At 43.0% G+C, this 27,091-nt stretch overlaps 1 long non-coding RNA gene across 3 annotated transcripts; it reads left to right on the plus strand.

Moving 5' to 3' along the window:
• The first annotated feature begins 23,626 nt into the window (after positions 1 to 23,626).
• Positions 23,627 to 26,568, plus strand: LOC109742313 (uncharacterized). 3 transcript variants are annotated; one of them, XR_002227835.2, is made up of 4 exons: positions 23,643 to 23,879; positions 23,948 to 24,108; positions 24,349 to 24,427; positions 24,774 to 26,568. It is a non-coding gene; the product is annotated as an uncharacterized lncRNA (long non-coding RNA). The 3 variants fall into 3 exon arrangements; XR_002227834.3 differs by lacking the exon at positions 24,349 to 24,427 and having other exon boundaries at positions 23,627 to 23,879; XR_005754893.2 differs by lacking the exon at positions 24,349 to 24,427 and having other exon boundaries at positions 23,632 to 23,879; positions 23,948 to 24,137.
• Positions 26,569 to 27,091: the final 523 nt, after the last annotated feature.

Genomic DNA, 27,091 nt, shown 5'->3' on the forward strand with positions numbered 1-27,091 from the left:
ATAGTCAGGAACCTTCTTTTGACTTGACCAGCTTACTTGACTAGTAGAGTAGTAGGCCTTTGCCCATTCCATTACTACCAACCCACAGAAATACGACCTCTCTGAGATATACGGTTTATGCCGGAAAGGTACGAAGTTGGACTAATTTGGAAACATTGGGCAATTTGCTTTATACCTACTATTCCGTCTGGTTTTTGGTTTCTAGTCTGATTTGATCTGGGCGTTGCTATTAAAAGTGGGTCTACCCGCCCCGGCGTGACTCACACTTGACCAACCACTTCTATCTAAGAAAATACTTAGGTAGGGTCAATCTCCCTTCGGGGTTTACGCGTCCTAGTCCGAACCATTGGATCGATCAGAAGAAGAAAGGCAAAGGAATTGAAAGGCTCCATCCATGATTTTACACTCTAGAGGAGAGAACTGCTGTGAGCCAGCTTTGTAGCGACCTTTCTTATGCGGAAGCAAAACCTGTATTTCTATACGAGTTTCCTTCAGTTGCTTAGGGTGAGCAAGCCCACAAATAGCCGGGGAATTAGCCTGGATGATGATGAAGACATCTCCCGGGCAGCAGATCTTATTTTATATGGGAAAAGGCGCGATCAAGTCAACTATGCGATCCGGGCCTTAAACCGTGTAACCTCCAAAACCTGGAAGGACTTCCTGGATGAATTAAGAAAGTTGAGTGGGCCGGGTTCTGGGTCACCTTGGCTTTTGTGTTCAGTAGTTAGTAGGGGAAGTTGCCCGGCTTGGTATCTCTCTTCCCTGTAGAAAACCAATCACAAGTCCCTCCTTATTTTCACTCCAAAAAGCTGGAAAAAAGAGCAAATCTCGGATAGCCTAACTTGTTTTTTTGCCCTGGAAAAGGCATGCGACTCTTGGATCGAAAAGAGGCTGCTGGACTGGACCACGGCTGAAACTGCCAGGCACGGACTAAAAGCTTTTATCAGGGATTCCCGAGTCAAACGACTACCAGGGGAATGAGCAACAAAATGACAAGATGAGGTGCCCCGGGCACCCCCATATAGAAAGAAGGGTCGAAGGTTTTGGGCCTGTAGCTTTCCCCGCCCCCCCCCCCCCTCGTCGAGTGGTGCTTGTTTGGGGGGTGTGCCACCAGAAAGCGGGCTTGAAGCTCTCGCCTTACCAACGAGCCGACTGCTGATGGCTGTTGGTCACGACTACTACAAAAAAGTGAAGATGAATCTTAAATCTAAAAGCTAGGAAGGAGAAGACCGGGTGATTGAATATGACTTGCTAACAGATCCTACTCTTCCTTAAGCGCTAGTTCTATTCACGATGGTTCAGTTTCGAGAGCAGCTAAAGTAGTTGCGAGGGGAAGTGCTGAAGTGAAGAAAAGCCCCAATTTTGGAGAGGATTGCATAATTGGAGGGTGCATTTCCCTCTGGAATATTATTGTTCGGGTGCGACCGGACTACTACCGATCAATTTTTTGGAACTTATTTATAGACTTGTAGAGACCCTCTACGTAGTTGTAATTCTAGGGCAATCGATCCACTTTCCCCATAGCCCTAAGGCTGTGTCTCGATCTCCTACGCGCGAAAGATAAGATACGGGAGACGGGGTCCTATGGTATGGGTCTTCGACCCTTGGTCTAATTCCACGACGGAGAGTCGGCGTGGCTTTGGTTTAACCGCTTGGAGTTTAGTTATGTCGACCGCAGGTATGATTAAGGTCTCTGTTGGGTGTCCTACCTTCGATGGGACGGACTACCCCTACTGGAAGAATAAGATGCGAATGCATCTTGAGGCAATTGATAACGATCTCTGGTATGTTGTGGAAAATGGTGTTCCCTCAGTTACACCTTCTCTGAATGCTGCTGATGTGAAGAGATTCAAGCAACTCGATTCTCAAGCGAAGAATATCATATGTGTCCATCTGAGCAAAGGACAGTATGGAAGAGTGAGTGCTTTGGAAACTGCTAAGCTTATCTGGGATAGGCTGTCCAAAGTGAATGAAGGAGTCTCAACACAGCGTGACTCTCGAGTTGATGTTCTTCGCAATCTCTTCAACCGCTTCAAAAGACTCAACAATGAAAATGTTCAACAAACCTTCGATCGCCTCACTGACATCTCAAATGAGCTTCAAGCGCTTGGTGCCACTGACATCACCGACCATGAGGTGGTGAAGAAATTGCTGAGATCGCTTGATTCCTCATTTGATACTCTGGCATTGATGATACAAGAACGTGCTGATTACAAGTCACTTGATCCCGCTGATATCCTCGAGAGGCTAAATACTCATGAGTTCCAGCTTGCTGAAAAGAGAGATCTCTATGGTTCGAGCTATGGCAGATCACGTGCACTGAAGGCCAAGGCAGTTTCTGAGTCTGAAGATGAAGACTCTGGCAGCAGCCTTGGTGATCCTGAAGAACTGAGCCATGAACTAGCACTGCTCGTGAAGAAATTTCAGAAGTTCTCAAGACGTGGTCACTTTGGAAGACCCTCAAGGAGCAATGATTCCTCATCCAGTGACTACAAGAAGAGGCTTTGTCACAAATGCAAGAAACCTGGACACTACATTCAAGATTGTCCTCAGTGGGAAAAGGAATCAAAGAAGAAGAAATACAAGGATAATAGTTCTGATGATGCGAAGAAAAAGAAGAAATCCTCAAAGTCTTCTGCATCAAAATCCTCAAAGTCTTCATCTCACAAGAAAAGAAGCTCCAAGAAGGCTCGGGCATTCATTGGCAAGGAAATGGACTCTGAGGCTGAATCTGAAGAAAACGAGGAAGAGGAGGCGTCTGAGGAGTCCGAATCCGGTGTGGCGAGCCTAGCTCTCGCTACTGCATTTGTCAGCAAGTCTATCTTCAACTCTGAAGAAAATGACTTTACCAACAAGGCTGATGAAGGCAATGATGAATACGCTCCCACCTATTGCTTCATGGAAAAGGGTGCCAAGGTACTCAAATATACCTCCTCTGAATCAAGTGAGAATGAATCTGATGAAAACCTCAAGCCCAGCTATTCTAAACTTGCTAAAATTGCTGTGAAACAACAAAGGGCTTTTGAAAAGGTTCAAAACATGCTAGACGATGATATGTTGGGAGAAGAAATGGATCGCACCCAAATCTTGACTGAAAATCTTCAGAGACTTCAGACTAGGTTTAACAACCATCAAGGTCATCATAACACTCTCTTATCTGATCATGAGAAGCTTTCTTATGAATTTCTTCAAAGAAAGCAAGATCTTGAAAAGCTAAGAGTGAGTTAAGAAGATCTTCAGAAGGAGCACGATTCATTACTTGCTCAACAAATCAGCGCTGCTCGGGAAGAATTTGTTCCTCTATGTTTGAAATGCATTGAACGTGAATCTGCTAATTCTTCACCTGAATGTTCAAATGCTTCTAATGCTACAAATTCTTCAACTGTCTCTGCTATCACTAATTCCTCATCTGAGGACATTGCTAGTATCACTGATGATGCAGGGCTGAAGAAATTGTACATGACAGGCATGTACAAAAGCCTCAAAGGGCATCAGACTCTTTGTGATGTGCTTAAAAAGCAGATCCTCAACAGGAACCCTAGGAAAGAGGGTATTGCCTTTGAGAGGAAACTCAATGCTGATGGTACATATTGGAAGCCTGAGCAGTACCCCAAAACCTCATGGGTTGCTGCCAAGGGACCTCCAGTTGATCCATCCAATTTATCTGGCTTTACATGTGAATCTCCTCATTCTTCTGATGAGTCATTTGACTCCAACTATAAACTGTTCAAAAATCAGAATGGTGAAGTATTTGCTAGATATGTTAGCACTAACTGTAGGAACGGTTCCCCTATGAAGAAAATCTGGGTTCCCAAAAGGTGCCTTGAAAGTCTTCAGGTGAATGTCCTCATGACACCACCTGTGAAGAATAGGAACCCCAGATCAAATTCTTCATATGGACCAAATTCTTCATATGGATCCAAGTCCTCATACGGACCAAATTCCTCACGTGGACCATATTCCTCAAAAGGATCAATGTCCTCCGATGAATATCATCGTGCTAACAACTCTGTTTCGCAAGGAAGAGCTAAGGGCTATGAATACGAGCATTATTCTTCTAATCATTATGTTCATAAGTCCTCGAAGAATTTCTCTGCTTATTCATATGCTTACCCTAACTCCTCTTATGTGAAACGAAATGGATTGGCTTCTATGCCACCTTTCTCGTATGGAGCTCACAGAGTGATGAACTCTTTGCCACCCCTTTAGATGTGGGTGGTGAAGAAAAAAAAAACTAATCTCTTCTGCAGGGTCAGGTCTCCAGACGTGCTCAAACGTGTGAAGAATTTGCTGGAGACCTGAAAAAATGCCTGAAAGGACGCAGGCTAATCATGAAGAAATGAAATTTCATTTCTCACGTCCTCATACTGCTTTATCTGTTCTATTACTTGATGAAATTGATCTGATGAATTGTGATGTCATATTCTTCACTGATGAAGTATATGAAGTGCGTAAGTTGCGCTAATTCATCTGCAGGATGATCAACCCGGCCAAAGCCACTGAGTGGGTCCTCGATAGTGGATGTACAAATCACATGACTGGTGACAAGAATCAATTGATGGATGCTCCCTTATCACCATCGCATCTGAAGCATATCATCTTCGCTGACAAAGGCAAAAGTCAAGTATTGGGTCGAGGTAAAGTTGCGATCACAAAGGATCAACACATGGACAAAGTCATGCTTGTCGAGTCCTTAGGATACAACCTCATGTCTGTCTCAATGCTTTGTGATCTTGATATGGTTGTTGTCTTTGGCAAGTATCGTTGTGTTGTGGTTATGGAAGCTGACAATTCCAAAGTCTTCGAAGGCTTTAGGATAGGAGACTTGTATATTGTTGATTTCTCTACAGGACCGCAACCAGCCGTGTGCCTACTTGCAAAAGCTTCAGAAGGCTGGCTATGGCATCGACGACTTGGTCATGCAGGCATGAGGAATTTGCACACACTTGCGAAGAAGAAGCATGTCATTGGCATTGAGAATGTCAAATTCCTCAAGGATCACTTATGCGGAGCCTATGAAGCTGGAAAGATGACCAAGGCCAAGCATCCAGCGAAAACTATCATGACCACTACTCGACCATTCGAATTGCTTCACATGGACCTCTTTGGTCCTAATCATTACTCAGCAGTCACAAATGACGCATCTCTCTATGGCTTTGTTATTGTTGATGATTACTCCGTTACACTTGGGTACATATTGTCACTTACAAACATGAAGTGCAGGAAGTCTTCAAACGATTTTCCTCGAGGGCTTCAACCAACTTTGGTGTGAAGATCAAGCACATCAGAAGTGACAATGGAACCGAGTTCAAGAATTCTGCTCTTGATGACTATCTTGATGAACTTGGTATTACTCATGAGTTATCTCCTCCTTATACTCCTCAGCAGAATGGCGTCGTGGAGCGCAAGAACAGAACTCTTGTTGAGATGGCTCGCACTATGACTGATGAGTACAAGACGCCTCGTCACTTCTGGATTGAGGCAATTTATACTGCGTGCCACATCATCAACAGAGTATCTTCACAAATTCTTCAAGAATACTACCTATGAACTCCTCACTGACAAGAAACCCAATGTGAGTTATTTCAAAGTCTTCGGTGCTAAATGTTGGATTAGAGATCCTCATCACAACTCAAAATTTGCACCGAAAGCACATGAAGGTTTTATGCTTGGTTACGGAAAGGACTCGCACACCTACAGAGTCTTCAACAACGTTCTTCACAAGGTTGTTGAAACTGTAGATGTGCAGTTCGATGAAACTAATGGCTCGCAAAGAGAGCACCTGCCTTCTGTGATAGATGAACCAACACCTGAGGAATCTATCAAGTTCAAGGCTACTGAAGATGTCATTCCTATCGAAGAATCTGTTGAAGAATTCATTCCAGAACATGAAGAACGTCGAGCTAATGCACCTGAAGAAAATGCTGAAGAAAATGGTGCTGAAGAAAATGTTGATCAAATTCCTCGACGACAACCAGCTCATCCTCGCGTTGCAAAAGAAGTGCAAGTTGAAAAGATCATCGATGACATTGAAGCACCAGGTCCTCTCACACGCTCAAAAGCTTCACATTTATCTAACTTTTGTGGGCACTATGCTTTTGTCTCTATCACAGAGCCCACTAAGGTAGATGAAGCATTTCTGGAGCCTGAGTGGATCCAAGCCATGCAAGAAGAATTACATCAGTTCACGCTCAACAACGTCTGGGAACTGGTCAAACGTCCAGATCCTCGCAAGCACAATATCATTGGCACAAAGTGGATCTACCGCAACAAGCAAGATGAAAATGACCTTGTGGTGAGGAATAAGGCATGGCTTGTAGCTCAAGGCTACACACAGGTTGAAGGAATTGATTTCGATGAAAATTTTGCACCTGTTGCTAGAATTGAGGCTATTCGCATATTACTTGCTTATGCTAACCATCATGATATCACTTTATATCAAATGGATGTGAAAAGTGCATTCCTCAATGGTAAGCTTGAGGAAGAAGTATATGTTGCTCAACCCCCTAGGTTTTGAAGATTCAAAGCATCCTGACAAAGTCTTCAGACTCAATAAGGCCCTCTATGGCCTCAAGCAGGCCCCACGGGCGTGGTATGATACTTTGAAGGAATTCCTCATGAAGAAAGGCTTCAAACCCGGTTCACTCGACCCTACTCTTTTCACTAAATCTTATGATGGTGAATTGTTTGTGTGCCAAATATATGTTGATGATATTATCTTTGGCTGTACTAACCAACGTAATAGTGATGAATTTGCATATATGATGAGTGAAGAATATCAAATGTCTATGATGGGAGAATTGAAATTCTTCTTAGGTCTTTAAATTCGTCAACAGCGCAATGGCATATTCATATCTCAGGAGAAATACCTCAAGGATGTACTGAGGAAATTCGGCATGCAAGATTGCAAAGGCGTCAAAATTCCTATGCCCACAAATGGCCAACTGTGCACTGATGAAAATGGTATTGACTTCGATCATAAGGTATACCGCTCCATGATTGGTTCTTTATTGTACTTATGTGCATCTAGGCCAGATATAATGCTTAGTGTTTGCATGTGTGCCCGATTTCAAGCTACACCGAAGGAATCACACCATAAGGCTGTGAAGCATATTCTTCGATATCTAGCTCACACACCAACACTTGGATTATGGTACCCCAAGGGCTCGGCTTTTTATCTCATTGGATATTCTGACTCTGACTATGCTCGTGATCATGTGGACCACAAGTCAACATCTGGTACATGTCATTTCCTCGGACGATCTTTGGTCTGTTGGTCCTCGAAGAAATAGAACTGCGTATCACTGTCTACTGCTGAAGCTGAGTACATTGCTGCTGGTTCTTGCTGTGCTCAATTGCTGTGGATGAAGCAAGCTCTCAAGGACTACGGCGTCAACGTGAAGAATGTGCCTCTCTTTTGTGACAATGAAAGTGCCATCAAGATTGCTCACAACCCTGTTCAGCACTCGAAGACAAAGCACATTCAGATTCGTCATCATTTTCTTCGTGATCATGTGTTGAAGGGCGACATTTCTATTGAGCATGTGAAGATTGAAGAACAGCTAGCCGATATCTTCACAAAGCCCTTGGATGAGAAGAGATTTAGCAAGTTGCGGTGTGAGCTAAATATCTTAGAATCTTCGAATGTTCTTTGAAAAGGACACTCATCCTAACACTTATGCAAAATTGATGACTTAGATGTGCAACACATGAAGAAACGTTTTTCTTCAATCAATGAAGAATAACACTCTAAGTGTGAAGAAATTAATGAAGAATTTGATTCTCAGAGCCCTACGACAATTGTACATGGTGTCTGAAATCATCATTCTTATACGGTGGGTCACGCCACCACAAAAGTTGAAAATCTTAAATTTGAGTTTTTCTCAGTTTTGAAATTCCTCAATTGTTCATGTTCTTCAACTTTGCATTGTCTTCACCATTTCCGTTGTTTTTCTTCATTGGCTATATATATATATGAGTTTATGTCCTCTACAACATTCACTTATTGCTATTTCTTCAAGTTGATATTTCTGCTAAGTGAATGTGATCGGACCCTTCCCTCCTCTATGCTAAACTCAACCCAATCTATTCACAAATTCTTCATGTGCGTTCTATTTGAAACTCGTTCAAAATCTTCACTGTGTCCTTGTCAGCTGAAGAATTTGCGAAAGGAACGTTAAAACTTATCTTATCCAAATTTTTGGCTTTGCCGCTCAAACCGTTCCGCATCCCACGAAATACTTATCTATTCACCCACGATCTAACACGATCTCCACATCTCAGTACGTGGGTGACACATGTCAAGCGAATGAGAAGGGTCAGGGGCACGTTCGTCCAATTTCTTCGGGCGAACAGTTTTGCACCGTGGCTATAAATACCCCTTCCCCTTCCTCACTTCCTTTACTCCGCTCGACCTCTCTCCAGCTCGAGCTTCTCAAACCCTAGCGCCGCCGCTACTTCATCGTCGCCGGTGAGGAAGAGCTTCACTGCCTCGACCTCTTCGCCGTCGTACTCGCGCCGGCCACGGAAATCTTCACTCCGCCGCCACCGTAGCCGTCTTCCTCCGCCGAGTTAGGGCATGGAAGATCTGCACTGACGAACTTCACATCTCCACATCCCAGTTCATCGTGTTCTTCGTTCAGGGTAATTAAAAGTTACTTTTACTGCCCTATTTGATTCAAATGATTTCTACAAAATCCTCAAAGGTGTTTATTCTTCAAATTCTTCGCACACTAAACACCTCACATGTCATCTGTTCTTGATTTGTTTCTCTAAGCAATAATTTTTTCTTCAAGATTCCTCAATTGTGTGGATCTTCGATCTATACAACTCTGGAACCTAAGACAAAGAACGCTTAGTGAAATTCTTCAAGACTCATCTGGTCAAAATTCCTCAAACTTGTTCTTTTTGAAAAATCTTCTGAGAACGCATATGACCTCTCCAAATTCCTCGCAACTATACTCTGTTCACAGGTACTCATGTCCGCTGCTGTCTCTAGGTTCTCATCAACTTATCTCATTTGCAGCGTACCTCGAAGAAAAGTTGCATACATCTTCAGAGAATTCCGTTGTTCAAATTCCTCATTTCAAGAAAATGGCTGATGGTAAAAAGCCATGGAAAGGAGGAAAGAGGCCTAAAGTCAACACTGCCTTTGAGATCCCAGATGATATATACAAAGATTATTGCACTCCTGATGAGGCTAAGTTTGGTAAGGAGGACAAGAATCAGCGCAAGGTGCGCATCCAAAGGATAGAGAGGAGATGGGCAAGAGAATGGAGGGAGTACAGTTATGTAACTCCCAAATACATGAAGAAATTCGCACTCAATCCTCCATGCCCAAGACCTCCATTGGCACCTGGCCAAGAAGCAGATCCCACCAGCCTCAAGCGCGGTGAGGATTATCCTGATGAATGGGCCAAGCGCTAGGCCAAGCTGGCTAGACAAGCCAGAGAAGCAGTGAGGAAATTCAATGAGGACTCTGCTGCTGCTGCTGCTGCCGCTGGGGCCTCTGTCAAGCCGAAAAATCCATGGCAAAGAAGCATGCGCACAAGCCAAGTGCTTCACCTTCAATGCCCTCAAGGCCAAGTTCCTCAGCAATGCCCTCACGGCCAGAATCCTCAAAGCCCTCATGGCCAACTCCTCATGCTGCTCCCGCTCCAAAGTCCTCAGCTCCTCCTCCAAAGTCCTCAGCTGCTCCGACCAAGTCCTCAGCACCTGTGCATCTTGCCACGTGCCAAAGGAATACAGGCATCTCTATTGCCTCAGGAGCTTCTGCTAGTTCCTCAGCTGCACCAAATTCTTCAATAGGACCCTCTCTGCTGAAGACAAAGGTCATTGCTGGACGAGGTTCTCGCCCAAGTCCTCACAAGAAGCAGGTCGCCTTCCAAGTGCCGTTTGATGAAGACGAAGCTGATGATGAGGAACTTGCCGAAATCATCAGAGATAGGCAAGTCAGGGCCGCTAGAGCCAAGGGCACAAATGTGCCTCTGCTTTTGGATCCAAAGTTGATCCTCGACTACATTGATCTTTGGCACAAGGACCCAAAAACTCCTATGCCTGATTTCAAGTTGACTCCTGGCCAAAGTCATATGCTGACTGCCTTCATCCAAGAAGAGAAATGGAAATTTGAGAAGGTCAGGCAGATCAAGAAAGCACAGTACAGGAAGGAGAAATTCCTGAAGAACAACGTTGTCTGTATGACGACTGACGAACTTGTGAAGATCCAGTCTGAAATCAAAGTCCTCAGCGATGATTTCAATGCTTACTATGCTGATTGGCAAGGAGCCAAGGTCAGGTTTGTAAAACTGATTGAGAAATTCACGTCAAAGGTTGCAGCTCCATCGCAACCAGAAATTCCTCAGGCTGAAGCATCTGCTCAGCCGACTGAAGAACATGCCAGCACCGCTGATGACATTCAGGCTGCTGAAGAAAATGTGAGTTGCAGGGCTGTTGACTGCATTCCAGCCGCTGATGAAATTGCCAAGGCATCCACTAGTGGTGCGCGTGAAGAAAATGAAGAGGTCAGGGCAACTGCATCAGTTGTGCCTGAAGAAAATCAACCACATTCATCTGCTCCTCCTGCGCCTACCCCAACTCCAATCCTTCCATCTGCTTCAGATGTGAAGAAGACCAAGGCTGCAGAGTGTGCAGCAGTGAAGAAAAGGAAGGCATCAGCTTCTTCAGATTCTTCAGCTCCGAAGAAGATGAAGTCTATGACCAGCTCATTTGCAAGCCCAATTGATGACGTTCCTCTCACTACCTTACCATCAAAGGCGCTAGTTCCTTTTGATGAAGAATATGTGATCCCTTTTGATGAAGGCATTCGTCCATTGGATGGTCAGTTTTGCAAAGCTACATCTTATTCCACCAATGATGACTCTGCCACTCATGATTCTGCTGCCCATGCCTCCAAGCCAAATCCTCAAGCCACTGCTCCTCGTGTGATGACTGACCATGAACTTCTGCTAAGTCTTCACCAGAAGGTGGATCAAAACCATAAATGGGTTAAGCGTCAGTTTGGTTCAATACTTCACAACATGACTGCTACACATAATGCAGTGAAGAAAAACCATTACTACCTCCATGAAGTCTTCGATCGCACCTGGGCTATTCTGTCCAATGTATATGGTGAAGAAGATCTGAAGAACATGGGTCTCAAGGAAGACTTTGACTGGTCTACACCTCCACCAAAGAAATACAAGAAGGTCAAGGTTCCTTCTTTGGTGGCCAGCTCATATTCTTCATCGCGCGACACCGACGAGCATGAAGACTTGGACGACACTGCAGCAGGCCCTACATCAACAAATGACCCCAACAACACTGGCGCTCCTTCATCAACTTGATATTCTTCAGGGGCGTTAGTCCTCATTTTTGATCCATTTGGTCATTCGATGACAACGGGGGAGAAATTTGAGTTAGTCTTCAAGCGGGTCTATCTTATATGGGCGTTTTTTTGCTAAGTTACAACTCTCGTTCTTCTGATGACTTTGCTGGATCGAGTTGTAAACTTAAACTCTATGGTGGCCTGATACTTTTGCTGTGATTTTCTGCATGCTTATTCCTCATTAATGTTAATGCACGCATGCTGAATTACATCAGTCACCATATGTCATCATGCATTTCAAATTCTTCATATTATATGTCCAATGCGTGTATGAATTACAAGATATAGGGGGAGATCTCCATGATTCAACTCTTCAAGTGTGCATTGCTTCAAAAGCAAATTCCTCACTATGCACATCTTCAGTGGCAGTTCTTCTATATCTTGCAATCAAATTCCTCAATATCAGTATTTACACTTCATATGTTTATCCCCGTTGAAAACTTAACATATATTGTCATCAATCACCAAAAAGGGAGAGATTGTAAGTGCATCTAGTGCCCCTTAGTGATTTTGGTGTATTGAAGACTTATAGGTTAAGGGACTAATGTGTTTATGAGTGTACACAGGTCTATAAGTCTATGAGGAGTTTGATATTTATAGAGAAAGTTGACCCCTAAAAATGAAGTTCTTCGACTGAAGACTTTGGATTTCTGAAGACTTTCTGAAGACTTTGAAAGTGAAGAAATTGGTGTGACCTTGAAGACTTGGTATTCATTCGAGGAACATGAAGCGTGAATACTTTTGTTTTCGTAGTTTCATTTTCTCTTTCTTGAGTCATAGGAAACACCGTACTGTTAAAGGGGGTCGAGGAAATACTAAGGAAAAATTTCCATGTGATGCTCAACTCAAAATCCTACACCTACCAATCCCTTCAAGTGAAGCCATTGGAAATCTCATACAGATCAGTCATATTCTTCAGTGACAGAGACGAAGTTCTTCTAGTCTCTGAGGAATTTGTTCTGACTGAGGAGTTAGGAATTCACTAGTGCGGATTGCCTACACAGTGAGGAACATGATAGCCCTGAGGAATTTGAACCTCAAATTTCCGACCGTTGTTGTGCCTTGTGCCAGCTGTCCCAAAATATCTTATCCACCTAACGGTCATATCATTGAAGGGCATTTATGTCTTATCACGTCGGGCTGCTCCCTGGGCTATAAATAGCTGCCCCCTACAACCATTAGCTGGTTGGCTGCTCCAAGAGAAACTGACAGTTGTCAATTGAGAGCATCCCATCCTCCGAGGACTTTGAGCGAAAATCATCAAGTGGGGAAAACCCAAACCCAAACACCTACAAACCCAAAGTGATGGAGCATCACTGAAGAGATTGATCCTGCTGGATCCGACGCTTGTTACCTTTGAAGACTGTGCTTCTCCTAGACGATTAGGCGTCATGGTCTAGAGCATCCAAGAGGAATTGTGGATCGCCGAGTGACCGAGTTTGTGAAGGTTCGGAAGTCACCTGAAGACTTACCACGAGTGATTGGGCGAGGTCTGTGTGACCTTAGCTCAAGGAGAATACGGCGAGGACTGTGTGTCCTCAGGTTTAAATACCTAGCCGCTCCAACAAGATGTACAACTGAGACAGTAGTTGGAACTGGTCTACCAAATCATTGTCTTCACCAAGCCTACTGGTTCTATTTCCTCAACTCTTTCATTTCCTCATAACTGTGTTGTGTGCTTGTCATATCTGTGTTTGAAGACTTTGACTGAAGACTTTCTCAATTTCCTCAGTTCAATTTCTTCAGTCTGTTTGTCTTCATCCTGTGTTATCATGTGTTTACGCTTTCTGTACTCTATGCTTGTCTTCATTTCATCATGATGACCATGCTTGTATTTTGTTGTGTTTACTTCTGATTACTTATTCCGCTGCAAGTAGTTCTTCACTAAGGAATTTCCTCACCGGCAAATTCCTCAGTGAAGAATTCATAAAAATTGCCTATTCACCCCCCTCTAGTCGATATAACGCACTTTCAGAGTTAATCTTCCAGTAGATAGTGTCATTGACAGAGTTCTTCAATCACTGCCACCAAGCTACAAGACCTTCGTGATGAACTATAATATGCAAGGGATGGATAAGACGATTCCCGAGCTCTTCGCAATGCTGAAAGCTGCGGAGGTAGAAATCAAGAAGGAGCATCAAGTGTTGATGGTCAACAAGACCACCAGTTTCAAGAAAAAGGGTAAAGGGAAGAAGGGGAACTTCAAAAAGAACGACAAGCAAGTTGCTGCTCAAGTGAAGAAGCCCAAGTATGGACCTAAGCCTGAGACTGAGTGCTTCTACTGCAAAGAGACTGGTCACTAGAAGCGGAACTGCCCCAAGTATTTGGCGGAGAAGAAGGATGGAAAAGTGAAAGGTATATTTGATATACATGTTATAGATGTGTACCTTACAAATGCTCATAGTGGCGCCTGGGTATTTGATACTGGTTCTGTTGCTAATATTTGCAACTCAAAACAGGGGCTACGGATTAAGCGAAGATTGGCAAAGGACGAGGTGACAATGCGCGTGGGAAATGGTTCCAAAGTCGATGTGATCGCCGTCGGCACGCTACCTCTACATCTACCTCCGGGATTAGTTTTAGACCTGAATAATTGTTATTTGGTGCCAGTGTTAAGCATGAACATTATATCTGGATCTTGTTTGATGCGAGACGGTTATTCATTTAAATCATAGAATAATGGTTGTTCTATTTATATGAATAATATCTTTTATGGTCATGCACCCTTAATGAGTGGTCTATTTTTACTAAATCTTGATAATAGTGATACACATGTTCATAGTATTGAAGCCAAAAGATATAAGTTTAATAATGATAGTGCAACTTATTTGTGGCACTGCCGTTTAGGTCATATTGGTGTAAAGTGCATGAAGAAACTCCATTCTAATGGGCTTTTGGAATCACTTGATGCTTACGAACCATGCTTCATGGGCAAAATGACTAACACTACTAGGAAAAGGGCTATAGCTGATATGGACATTAATGGCGCAGCATGTATGTGGTGCGCCACTGCTATATAGCAGTGGTGCACCAGATACAGGTGCGCCATTATTGACATATTACTAATGGCGCACCTGCTGTGTGGTGCGCCATTAGTAGTTTTGAAAAAAAATAAAAAAAATTGTTAGCAATGGCGCACCAGGGGATAGTACGCCATTACTAGTTGGCATAGTAATGGCGCACCACACCCACCGTGCGCCATTAGTAGTTTTGAAAAAAAAAATAAAAAAAATTGTTAGTAGTGGCGCACCAGTGGACATTTAACAAGTAATGGCGCACTATCCCATGGTGCGCCACTACTAACAAATTGTTTTTTTCAAAACTACTAATGGCGCACCACACACCAGGTGCGCCATTAGTAACCTTGGTGCTAAATGCACCCCCCTTGTGGACCGCCTTTTCAGTTTTTTAAAAAATAAAAGAAAATGATGGAAATGTCAAAAAAATAAAAGAAAATAAGTTTCCCATGTGATATGTGGTCTAGTTGTTGAGAAAATTTACAAATATGAATTTCGACTTTATTTGCAAAATCTCTCTGGAAATTAGTAAAATGGGCATAACTTTTGCATACGAACTCGGATTAAAAAGTTTTTTATATGAAAAACCATCTACTCGGAAAGTTACATACAAATTGAACCGGGGGAACTTTGTTCAACATCTTCAAAATCCCCAAAAACCTAACTGAACAAAACATACGGGGCTTTTAAGATCAAGAGGGGAGGAAAATGAAAAAAAATCAAACTTACTAGTGGCGCACCATTCGCTAGGTGCGCCACTAGTAACAGAAAAAAAATTGGTTTCAAAAAAAATTTGGAATTTTTTTTCAAAATATGATACGTAATATGACCGGGAAGTTTGAAATATTTTTTCAAAATTTCATCACACTCATGAACATGAACGAAGTCCTAGACATCAACAAGGTTTAATATGATTGATATGATAGATATATCAACAAGTGTCTGTGAAGTGAGCTGGTGCTGGGGTTGGATAGAACTGCGAAGTTAAGCGTGCTCGGGTTGGATTAGTGTGAGGATGGGTGTCCTTCCGGGAAGTTTGACCACGGAGTGTGATTTGACTTGAGATTAAGCATATTGACCTGAATTAAGCCATAGTGACCCGAGATTAAGAAAAAAACGAAAAAAATTGAATTTTTTTAAAAAAATTTGAAAAAAAATTCTGAAAAAAAATTTGAAAAAAAATTGTTAGTAATCGTGCACTTCTATGTGGTGCGCCATTACTAACTCAGATAGTAATGGCGCACCAGATAGGCATAGTAATGGCGCACTTAGTGCGCCATTACTATCTGGGATACTAATGGCGCACCAGAGGTGCGCCATTACTATTTTGTTACTAATGGCGTGATAATAGTGGCGCACCTGTAGTGCGCCATTAATGGCAAAAACAGGTGCGCCACTAATTAGCCTTTTCCTAGTAGTGTAAGACTCCGTTCTCCGGAACAATGGAGTGAGCAACAGACTTGTTGGGAATAATACATATTGATGTATGTGGTGCGATGAGTGTTGATGCTCGCGGCGGGTATTGTTATTTCCTGACATTCACAGATGATTTGAGCAGATATGGGTATATCTACTTGCTGAAACATAAGTCTGAAACATTTGAAAAGTTCAAAGAATTTCAGAGTGAAGTGGAAAATCATCGTAACAAGAAAATAAAGTTTCTACGATCTGATCGTGGAGGAGAATATTTGAGTTACGAGTTTGGTCTTCATTTGAAACAATGCGGAATAGTTTCACAACTGACGCCACCCGGAACACCACAGCGTAATGGTGTGTCCGAACGTTGTAATCGTACTTTATAGATATGGTGCGATCTATGATGTCTATCACTGATTTACCGCTATCATTTTGGGGTTATGCTTTAGAGACGGCTGCATTCACATTAAATAGGGCACCATCTAAATCCGTTGAGACGACACCATATGAACTATGGTTTGGCAAGAAACCCAAGTTGTCGTTTCTTAAAGTTTGGGGCTACGATGCTTATGTGAAAAAGATTCAACCTGATTAGCTCGAACCCAAATCGGAGAAATGTGTCTTCATAGGATACCCAAAGGAGACTGTTGGGTACATCTTCTATCACAGATCCGAAGGCAAGATATTTGTTGCTAAGAATGGATCCTTTCTAGAGAAGGAGTTTCTCTTAAAATAAGTGAGCGGGAGGAAAGTAGAACTTGACGAGGTAATTGTACCTACTCCCTTATAGGAAAGTAGTTCATCACAGAAATCAGTTCCAGTGATTCGTACACCAGTAAGTGAGGAAGCTAATGATGATGATCATGAAACTTCTGATCAGGTTACTACTGAACCTCATAGGTCGACCAGAATAAGATCCGCACCAGAGTGGTACGGTAATCCTGTTCTGGAAGTCATGTTACTTGACCATGACGAACCTACAAACTATGAGAAGCGATGATGAGCCCAGATTCCGCAAAATGGCTTGAGGCCATGAAATCTGAGATGGGATCCATGTATGAGAACAAAGTGTAGACTTTGGTTGACTTGCTCGATGATCGGCAAGCCATAGAGAATAAATGGATCTTCAAGAAGAAGACTGATGTTGACGGTAATGTTACTGTCTACAAAGCTCGACTTGTCGCAAAAGGTTTTCGACAAGTTTAAGGAGTTGACTATGATGAGACCTTCTCACCCGTAGCAATGATTAAGTCCGTCCGAATCATGTTAGCAATTCCCGCATTTTATGATTATGAAATTTGGCAAATGGATGTCAAAACTGCATTCCATAATGGATATCTTAAAGAAGAGATGTATATGATGGAACCAGAAGGTTTTGTCGATCCAAAAGGTCCTAACAAAGTGTGCAAGCTCTAGCGATCCATTTATGGACTGGTGCAAGCCTCTCGGAGTTGGAATATACGCTTTGATAGGGTGATCAAAGCATATGGTTTTATACAGACTTTTGGAGAAGCCTGTATTTACAAGAAAGTGAGTGGGAGCTCCGTAGCATTTCTGATATTATATGTGGATGACATATTGTTGATTGGAGATGATACTGAATTTCTGAATAGCATAAAAGGATACTTGAATAAGAATTTTTCAATGAAAGACCTCGGTGAAGCTGCTTATATATTGGGCATCAAGATCTATAGAGATAGATCAAGACGCTTAATTGGACTTTCACAAAGCACATACCTTGATAAAGTTTTGAAGAAGTTCAAAATGGATCAAGCAAAGAAAGGGTTCTTGCCTGAGTTACAAGGTGTGAAGTTGAGTCAGACTCAATGTCCGACTAGTTCAGAAGATAAAGTGAAAATGAAAGTCATTCGGTACGCTCCAGTGATACGTCTCCATCGTATCTACTTTTCCAAACACTTTTGCCCTTGTTTTGGACTCTAACTTGCATGATTTGAATGGAACTAACCCGGACTGACGCTGTTTTCAGCAGAATTGCCATGGTGTTATTTTTGTGCAGAAATAAAAGTTCTCGGAATGACCTGAAACTTCACGGAGAATATTTTTGGAATTAATAAAAAATACTGGCGAAAGAATCAAGGCCAGGGGGCCCACACCCTGTCCACGAGGGTGGGGGCGCGCCCCCTGCCTCGTGGCCCCCCTGGTGCTCCACCGACCTCAACTCCAACTCTATATATTCATGTTCGGGGAGAAAAAAACCAGGGAGAAGGATTCATCGCGTTTTACAATACGGAGCCGCCGCCAAGCCCTAATCTCTCTCGGGAGGGCTGATCTGGAGTCCGTTCGGGGTTCCGGAGAGGGGAATCTATCACTATCGTCATCATCAACCTACCTCCATCACCAATTTCATGATGCTCACCATCGTGCGTGAGTAATTCCATCGTAGGCTTGCTGGACGGTGATGGGTTGGATGAGATTAACCATGTAATCGAGTTAGTTTTGTTTGGGTTTGATCCCTAGTATCCATTATGTTCTGAGATTGATGTTGCTATGACTTCGCTATGCTTAATGCTTGTCACTAGGGCCCGAGTGCCATGATTTCAAATCTGAACCTATTATGTTTTCTTGAATATATGTGAGTTCTTGATCCTATCTTGCAAGTCTATAGTCACCTATTATGTGTTATGATCCGTTAACCCCGAAGTGACAATTATCGGGATACTTACCGGTGATGACCATAGTTTGAGGAGTTCATGTATTCACTAAGTGTTAATGCTTTGCTCCGGTACTCTATTAAAAGGAGGCCTTAATATCCCTTAGTTTCCAATAGGACCCCGCTGCCACGGGAGGGTAGGACAAAAGATGTCATGCAAGTTCTTTTCCATAAGCATGTATGACTATATTCGGAATACATGCCTACATTACATTGATGAATTGTAGCTAGTTCTGTGTCACTCTATGTTATAACCCTTGCATGAGGAATGCATCCGGCATAATTCTCCATCCCCGATCCAATGCCTACGAGCTTTTCACATATTGCTCTTTGCTTAGTTACTTTTCCGTTGCCACGTTTACAATCACTACAAAACTGCTACTGTTACTTTTGCCACCGTTACTGTCGGGGATATACCCCGCGGTATAACCCGGCCGGATGTATGATCCGGCTGGATCTTGGCGACTCACTGGTGACCCGCCCGGAGCTTGGCGATTCACGGGTAACCCGCCCAATCTTGGCGACTCATTAGTAACCCGGCGGACGGCTCAGACGGACGATAAGGCCCAAGGCCCAGTAGGCTGGTTCATATGAAGGTGGGCCAGTTTAAGAGGAAAGGCATAAGGAATATTCTCCTACAAAGGAAGCAAGACTAGGACTCCACTTGTAATAGAGTAATCCTAATCCTACTAGGACTAGTCATGTAACCCGCCCCTTCAACATATATAAGGAGGGGTAGGGCACCCCAAGAGGGGCAAGAAATAATCTCTAAGGCTAGACACAACAAAGGGGAGCCGGCTTACACGACGACTCCCTCATGAGCATAATGAGACCTAGCCACAAACAGCATGTAGGGCTATTACCGGATGATGTTTCCCGGGGCCCAAAGCTGTCTAAATCCTTGTTTTGTGTTGCACCTCTCGATTCTGATGAACTCCTCTCAAGCTACTACATAGATGCGTTGCTCTCACGACTAAGTCCTCACACTAGGACATCTGCCGTGACAAATCCACGACAGTTACCTTTACTTCCATACTACTTTGCTACTAAATACTTTGCTGCAGATATTAAGTTATCCATTTGTGGTTGAATTGACAACTCAACTGCTAATACTTGAGAATATTCTTTGGCTCCCCTTGTGTCGAATCAATAAATTTGGGTTGAACAATCTACCCTCGAAAACGGTTGTGATCCCCTATACTTGTGGGTTATCAAGACTATTTTCTGGCGCCGTTGCAGGGGAGCATAGCTCTATTCTTTGAGTCACTTGGGATTTATTTCTGCTGGTTACTATGAGGAACTTGAAGGACGAAAGAACTAAGATTTTTCCCTCAACTACGAGGGAAGGTAAGGAACTGCCATCTAGCTTTGCACTTGATTCACCTTCTATTTTGAGTAAGCTTGCGACACCTAAACCTGTTTCTGCTATTAATTCTGATATGTCACATGTTATTGATGATGCCACTTCTGCTATGCATGATACTTATGATGAAACTACTTCTATGCTTGATACTACTGTGCCATTGGGTGAATTTCTTGATGAACAACTTGCTAGGGCTAGAGAGAATGAAATTTTTGAACCTTATAATAATGATGAAAGTGATGATGAAGATTCTCCCCATAGATATGAATTGCCTATTATGCCTGAGGGTTATGTTATGGATAAAGAAACTGCTAGAGACTTTCTTGCTTGCAATGATAGGGATGATCTTAAGAAATTGTTAGCTAAGCTTAAAGAAAAATCTCTGAATGCTAGAATGAAATATGACCCTGCTTTTGCTACTTCACCTATCTGTGTTACTGATAAGGATTATGATTTCTTTGTTGATCCTGAGATAATTTCTTTGGTTGAATATGATCCTTTTTATGGCTATGAATCTGAAACTGTTGTGGCACATCTTACTAAATTAAATGATATAGCCACCCTGTTCACTAATGATGAGAAAACTCACTACTACTATATCCTTAAGTTATTTCCGTTCTCATTAAAGGGTGATGCTAAAACATGGTTTAATTCTCTTGATCCTGGTTGTGTGCGTAGTCCCCAGGATATGATTTATTACTTCTCTGCTAAGTACTTCCCCGCTCATAAGAAATAAGCTGCCTTAAGGGAAAAATATAATTTTGTGCAAATTGAAGAAGAGAGTCTCCCACAAGCTTGGGGGAGGCTTCTCCAATTACTTAATGCTTTGCCTGATCATCCTCTCAAGAAAAATGAAATACTTGATATCTTTTATAATGGACTAACCGATGCTTCCGGAGACCACCTGGATAGTTGTGCTGGTTGTGTTTTCAGGGAAAGAATAGTTGATCAAGCTAAATTGATATTGAATAATATGTTGACTAATGAAAATAATTGGACACTTCCTGAACCAACTCCTAAGCCAACTCCGAAGAAAAGGGGTATTCTATTTCTCAGTCCTGAAGATATGCAAGAGGCAAAGAAATCTATGAAAGAAAAGGGTATTAAAGCTGAAGATGTTAAGAATTTACCTCCTATTGAAGAAATACATGGTCTTAATTTGCCGCCTATTGAAGAAATACATGGTCTTGATAACCCGACACAGGTAGCAAAGGTAAATTCTCTCTATAGATTTGATGAAGGTGATATTCCTCGTTATAAATCTGCTAGCTAATGCTTAGATGAGTTTGATAATTTTATTGTTAAACAAGAAAATGCTTATGTTGGTAGACAATTGAAACGTAATGCTTATATGATTGAACACTTGAGTGATTATATGTCTAGAGTTGAACTTAAACTCATTAGTAAACATGCTTCTATGGTTACCACTCAAATAGAGCAAGTGCTTAAAGCTCAAAATGATTTGCTCAGTGTATTAAATAATAAGAAAAATGATAATGATGTTAGAGTTATGACTAGAGGGGGTAAAATGACTCAGGAACCTTTGTATCCGGATGTGACGCCCTCGATTCAATCGTACACTAATCATACACGCAAATGTGTACGATCAAGAACAAGGACTCATGGGAAGATATCACAACACAACTCTAGACACAAATTAAAATAATACAAGCTTTATATTACAAGCCAGGGGCCTCGATGGCTCGAATACACAAGAGTCAGCGGAAGCAACAATATCTGAGTACATACATGAGTTAGACAATTTTGCCTTAAGAAGGCTAGCACAAAAGCAACATCGATCAAAAAGGCAAGGCCTCCTGCCTGGGAGCCTCCTAACTACTCTTGGTCGTCGGCGGCCTCCACGTAGTAGTAAGCATCGGCGGTGGCATCTGGCTCCTAGGCTCCGACATCTGGTTGCATCAACCGGAAAGAATAAGAAAGGGGGAGCAAAGCAACCGTGAGTACTCATCCAAAGTACTCGCAAGCAAGGATCTACACTACATATGCATCGGTATCAATGAAATGGGATGTATCTGTGGACTGGACTGCAGAATGCCAGAAGAGAAGGGGAAAGCCTAGCCTATCGAAGACTAGCATCTTCTGGAAACCACCATCTTGCAGCAACAAGAGGGAGTAGGGTAGCATAAAGTAAAGTAGTAGAAGTGTTATCAACCTCGGCCAGAGATCCATTCTCGACTCCCTGCGAGAAAGCAATCCCAGAGCCATACTATCCATTACTCATATCCATGTCTCATCTCAAGTATCCAGTTCTAGTTGTATCGATCGGGATACAACTCCAAGTGTCCGTTACCGTAGGACAGGCTATCGATAGATGTTTTCTTCCCTGCAGGGGTGCACCAACTTACCCACCACGCTCGATTAACTCCGGCCGGACACACTTTCCTGGGTCATGCCCGGCCTCGGCCAAACAATACGCCGCAACCCGACCTAGGCTTAATAGAGAGGTCAAGCACGCCGGACTAAACCTATGCCCCCAGGGGTCATGGGCCATCGCCCCGGGAACTCCTACACGTTGCGAACGCGGCCGGTGAGCAGACCTAGCTACCTCCTTAAAAAAGGCATGTGCTTACCAATCCAACCCGGCGCGCGCCGCTCAGTCGCTGACGTCTAATAAGCTTCGGCTGATGCATACGACGCAGAACGCCCATACTATGCCCACGTGATGGTTAGTGCTATTAGGCCAGAGGCCCCTCGGATCAAATATCCAAATCGTAGTGGATTAGGAGCACGCGATAACAAGCAGAGACTCACGAAAGATGTGACCCCGTTGCCCCATCTCGAGGACTTGCGGCAAGGGCTAGGAATGCCCGGTCACGCCTCGTAATTATCTCGCGGGCACCCTCCAGGTCAACCCATCTCCACATCACTCGCCGGTACCCCTCAGGGTCGAACCGCCTTTCCAAGTAACAGTTGTAAAGTCCAAGTATCAGTGTGTCCAAACATCAAGGGAAAAACCGAGGAATCACCCCCGGTGAATTCCACTCGATGTAATCATCAAGGTGAACGTAAGAGGAACCACCCCGAGGTTCACACTTGAGGGGTTGCACGACAGAGTCGTATCGGAAGTGGTTAAGGCGGAAACACCCTCGATGACCATGACCGAATAGCTACACTACAGGGTTAACATCAGAAGTGCTGTAGAGGTCTCACCCTCGGCACTCGATAGTAACTCTGCAGAGTCGAGCAACAAAAGGGGAAAGTGATGTGCGGTGCCGGGGCCTGGTCTTCGATCCCGTTGATCGGGTCCTCGATGATGAAGCAGGGGCAACAAGGACAAGGAGGGGGTCACTGATGGATCACTAAACAACCTATACTAAGCAGTTTAGGATAAGCAGGTAGTACAACAGCAGATACAAAAGCAGGCTATGCATCAGAATAGGAGCAAACAATTACAGTAGCAAAATCTAATGCAAGCATGAAAGAATGGAATGGGCGATATCTGGATGATCGAAGGGGGGGCTTGCCTGGTTGCTCTGGCAAGGAGGGGTCGTCGTCGACGTAGTCGATCACAGGGGCAGCATCGGTCTCGGGGTCTACCGGAGAGAAGAGGGGGACGAAACAGTAAATATAAAGCAAACATAGCATCACAAAGCATAACGTGGCAATATGCTGTGCCGGGTCATTACAAGAAATATGTTAATACATGACGGATTTCAGGTGACAGTTTCAAAAACCGTCATGGACAGACTAGTACGGCCCCGCAAGCCCACCTAAGCCCGCCTAAAAAGCCCTAAACCAATGCCCGTATAAAACCTAACGCGGAGACACTCCCTTCCCCACTCTTTCTCCTCCTCCGCCGCCGCCCCCATCGGCTTGGCCCTCTCTAGTTCCCGACTTCCTGCCCTGCCCGCGCCGCGTCACCGTATCCTCCTTCTCCGCTGCACCGCCGCAGTCCTTCTCCTGCCCCTCCACTGGAACCAACCGAAGAACGCCTGGAAGTGGAGGAAATCCCCGTCTGCCTCTCTACTGGATCTGGATCGGCTCCCGTGACTCTTCCTCCCTCTGTTGGTAAGGACGCACTAGCTCCGCTACTACATTTTGCAGTGAAGAATCAAACAGAATCCAATTCAATCCAGGTGGATCTCTATCTTTGTGGCCTTTTGTGCTGATCCGGCATGGAGGTCAAACCTGACGTCGGTTTGTCTTAGCGGAGCGGCCGTGTGGTGGCCGGTCTACGGCATGGCTCATTGGAGGCAGCAGCGACTGCGGCATCGCAGTTTCCTTCCCCGTCCACGAGGTCTGATCTCCCGCCCGCCCCCTTCACTGGTGACTTGTTCTTGTTTTTTTTTTTCATTTTACTTTGGACTAATCTCATAGCTTCTTGGTCAGTTCGTCTTTTATCTTCCGTGACCACGAGATAATTTTCACGAATTAGTATCTTAATTGATTTTGGTCTGTGGCTACCTAATTCTAGAGATGGAATAGAATAGAATAGGTTGAGCGAATCGATCTGAAACTGAGTAGGCACATATTTCAGTGTAGGTTAGTCGGTGGTTTTGGAGCAAAATTGTACGCCCCGAAAGAAATATCTACACACGGGAGAAAAAAAGAAAATGGTATGTCGAAACATCTGAACGACATTTCAATGCAACGGGAGCACCATATCTGTAGAGTGCTAAAGCTGCACTTGTTGTTTTCATTTCCTGCTATTCGATTTGCTATTAATCTTACTTTCTCAATGTACAGATGTGCTTCACAAATTTTAAAAAATCTTGATGATTAACACTTTAACTTAAGGAGATATTTCCATAAGCAAGTTTAGTTTCTTCCTGTGCTGGGTTCTATTAGCTTATTCTGAATCTGAACATGACATGACGAACCACTGAGACGTGATCAGATCAATTAATTTTTTTTTGTGTGTGTGTATAACAAGTTCCTTTGATTGATTGGCATACATCTCAGGCGCACATACTGGAACACGGCGGTCTAGCCAACCTCTGGCCTCCGCTTCTTCCTCCCCGACGGTGTTGTGGAACCAACGGTGGGTTCAGCTACCCTCGACCGTGGCCTAACACGCACGGACTGAAGATAAGTTATTCTATCTCTTCCTTAAAGTGAGATCGTTTGCTTCTCTGATCCAGTTCTAGTAATTTGTACAAGGCCTTAGCTTGTTGTCAGGGAGGAACTTTCATCTCATTGCTGAAACTTGGGTAAACTGTGGGCATACAAAATACATCTTTGTTTTTGTTGCCTTACAAACATGGCTGTGAACAAACCGAATGTTGGCAAACAATTGTATATCCATTTTCACTTATTATGATATTTCTGAAAGTGAAAGGGACTAAGGATAGCACAGAGAGCAGAGAGCACACGGGTTATGTTGGAAAAATTGGTCGAAGTTACAATGCATTAGCTAGCATAAATATAGCACAACTAGCATGCCTAGATGCACACAACGTTGATGGTAAGGTATGCTTGACAACTACCTAATAGGATCAGATTATTCATTTTGTAAATGTAAAAAAGATAGTATTGTCTTCACAACGTCCACCACTGAATATCTCTGTGTATTTCTAGACCTTGATTTGATATTAAAAAAACAATCCAGTTTATCTTCTCGCTTATGTCCTGGAAGGTTTCAGGATCTGTATCTATATTCGTGATTGCTACTGCATGTGTTCTGACTCGGCTTGTACCTTCATTAAAATGAAGTAATACTTAAGCTATGTATGAGTCTGATCCGTGCAAGACTTGTTCCTACTGCTGCCACCTTGTATAAATATATACTGGTTCGTGCAAGACTTGCTCCTACTTCAAATTTTTAGTCTGAACGTACCTATATATACGTGCATCAGACTAAATTTGTAGTCTGATTCGTGAAGTAGGAGCAACGGTTGTTCCTACTGCTGCCACCATGTATAAATATATACTGGTTAATTTCATTTAACTATTTTTTTCTGTCACAAATAATAGTACTATGCTGGTCAAGTGGGGAACGTATAGAATCGTCTTGCACAGAAGTAACACGGATAATATAATCAATGGGTTTTTGATAGAAAAGCATTTCTGTATATCCTGAATGAATATAAACGATGCATGATTATTTCAAGTTGCACTTTCCTATCTATTATCTCATTGTTTATCAAGTATTTTCATGTTTCATAGTCCACTACATTATAATGGGTTTATATGGCCTCAGCTACTGCTGCTATAGTACTTGGAGTTCTGTGATGTGTGTTTCGTCACTTTGTCATTTGACACACCTTTCTTTGGCTTAATTTTAAGCAACCTCATGTTTACTCTTGTTTTATAGTAGATACAATGTTATTCTCATTTGTAGGCACTATAAGATTTAAGAATTCTGGACATGTAATTCATTTTTATATTTGTTGCAATTTTCTTATTTCTACTATCTATTCATATGTGCAAATATCTAATATTCTTGTTAATATGCTAGGTAAGATTGGATACTGTGCTACTTGGTGCTGCCCATCACAATCAGCTACGGCATGATCGTTGCCATCAAGAACGTCGATGGCAAGAGCTTGAATAACAGCCTCGATAGTTTATATGTTCTGTTGATGTAAAATGGATTGTACTGGTTCATAACTCTGCTGTGTGATATATTTTGTCAATCTATGTTGTATGTCATCACTTTGTAGAGGATTTTTTAAACTGCTATGTTGTAGATACATACAGATGGCTGTGTTAAACTTTGTAATGTTTCACACCTTGCAAATATTTTTTGTTGGGAAAATTTGGCATTAGGATTTGTGTAACGCCCTTTAAATTGGCCCTTAAAAACATACTGGGTCAAATTCTGGCCAAAAGAAACGGGATAATGGGCTAAGCCAAATTTAAACCGCCCTTTAAATTGTGCCTAAATCCATGACGAATTTCGTGACGAAAAATAGTATCCACGTAGGCAGCCACGTAATTCAAATTATTCAATTGAAAATCCTATGTGGCGTTAGTCCATGATAGATTGTTCCCTCACAAAGGGTTGGGCCTGGGTGGGCCGAGGGCAGATCCATGACAGCCAAGAACCGTCATGGTAGGTACGATATCAAATTACGACGTGATATACATGACGGATTTCAAATCCGTCAAGGATGGACACCCATGACAGTTTTTCACTAATCTGTGATGGACTAGACCCGTCATGTATTAATAGATTTCTTGTAGTGGGTGTGACCTAACGTATGGCTACATGATATAGGTGAAGGGGGAATTCAACCGGTAATGTAATCCCGGTTCCGGGCCTGTGTCAGACAGATGAC

The sequence above is a fragment of the Aegilops tauschii genome, chromosome 4, assembly GCF_002575655.3.
Source record: "Aegilops tauschii subsp. strangulata cultivar AL8/78 chromosome 4, Aet v6.0, whole genome shotgun sequence".
NCBI classification, from domain to species: Eukaryota; Viridiplantae; Streptophyta; class Magnoliopsida; order Poales; family Poaceae; genus Aegilops; species Aegilops tauschii.